The 1648-nt window shown below is 42.7% G+C and overlaps 1 non-coding gene across 1 annotated transcript; it reads right to left on the bottom strand.

Moving 5' to 3' along the window:
• Positions 1-1203: 1203 nt before the first annotated feature.
• Positions 1204-1310, bottom strand: LOC115863643 (U6 spliceosomal RNA). Its single transcript, XR_004043614.1, has one exon. It is a non-coding gene; the product is annotated as a U6 spliceosomal RNA (small nuclear RNA).
• Positions 1311-1648: the final 338 nt, after the last annotated feature.

Below are 1648 nucleotides of genomic sequence, written 5' to 3'. Positions count from 1 at the left end.
AATTTAGGAAAGAAGTATCATGTCACTGGTGAAGCCCTTGAGGTTTCAAAAATAAAGTATTTAAATATAGAGACTGAACAATGCTTCTCCCTGTTGCTTTTGTTTCCCCAACCCCAGGTCTCTCTCCAGACTTCTGATGAAACTTAGAGCACACAGCTTTGTTTGCTTGTTTTTTCCCCCATTTGCAGTTGTACATTCTCTTAGATATTTACTGATTTGAGTTGCCAGTCTGAGTTAGCATCACTTCTTTATAGGAATTTTGATGCAACTCTTAGGACGAGAAGGCAGTTCTTGTTTTTGTTATGGGTACTGTTGAAACCGAGCAGGATCCTGTGGGACCCTCCCAGGTACAACAGCCTTTCTGTGTCTCCCCATTTCTTGTTTGTAGGAAAAAGACTTCAGCCTCTTAGACCTGCTTTGAGTTCCAAAGGGCAGATTCAAACTGTTACTAATCAGGGAAATGAGGGAATGCAGAAACAAAGGAAAAGCAGTCAGAAAGAATAGTGCAGCGATGGGGCAGAGTTCTGGTTCCTCCTAGGGGGGGATATGCATAGCAGTCTGGTATATATCTCTGAGCTCTTCTACAGAAACTAAGGCCCCCATTCAGTGTGGAGGATGGTGACTTCAGGCTGGGCACAAGCATGTGGACACCAGAATGATTGGAGACAGAAGGCTGATAATTGGGATTCCTGGAATGCCACCCTGTTACCTTACCACCAACCAATCAGAAGAAAGTCATACACCCTGCAGCCCTCCCCCCAAATTTTGCTAATAAAAACTCTTCCCCAAAAACCATAAGGGAGTTTGGGCTTTTTGAGCTCGAGCTGTCCGTCTCCTTGCTTGGCTCCGCAACAAACATTTCTCTGCTCGAAACTCTGATGTTTCTGCTTGTTTGGTCTCACCGTGCACCAGGCACAGGAATTTGGGTTTGACCACACTGTTGTTGTTGTTTTTCACACTAAATACCCTGAGCTTAAATAATTTTGCCTTTGGGGACCACCAGGAGGGAAGAGTTTGCCTGAAGCAAACTAGAGGACAGACTTCCAGCAAGTTCCAACAGCATGGTGCCACAGTGACTTCTCTTCCACCCTGTGAGCCACAGCTGGGCCCTTCTCCAGCAAGATCTGGACAAAGGTCTGGAGGTGGAGGTAGAGTCCTTCTTTGGGTACTCTATCTCAACCCTGTATTATTATTTTTTTTCTTTTAAATACGGAATGCATCATGAATTCGAGTGTCATCCTTGCACAGGGGCCATGCTAATCTTCTCTGTATTGTTCTGATTTTAGTACATGTGCTGCTGAAGCGAGCACTCAACTCTATATTCTTTAGAATTCGCTTTTTTTTACTTTAATTTTTGTTGGAGTATAGTTGATTTAGTATGTGGTGTTAGTTTCAGGGGTCCAGTTATACATATACATATGTCTACTCTTTTTTAGCTTCTTTTCCCATATAGACCATTACAGAGTACTGAGTAGAGTTCCCTGTGCTATACAGTAGGTCCTCATTAGTTTTCTATTTTACCTATAGTAGTGTGTATATGTCAATCCCGATCTCCCAGTTTATCCCCTCCCCCTTTACTTCTCATGTTAATCCCCTAGTAGAGTTAAAAATTCTTCATATTAAACTTTCTCTGTTCAAATGATTGTTG

This window comes from Globicephala melas, chromosome 13 (assembly GCF_963455315.2).
Source record: "Globicephala melas chromosome 13, mGloMel1.2, whole genome shotgun sequence".
Taxonomy (NCBI): domain Eukaryota; kingdom Metazoa; phylum Chordata; class Mammalia; order Artiodactyla; family Delphinidae; genus Globicephala; species Globicephala melas.
Note: the sequence above shows the minus strand (reverse complement) of the source record. Positions and strands in the feature narration are given on the sequence as shown.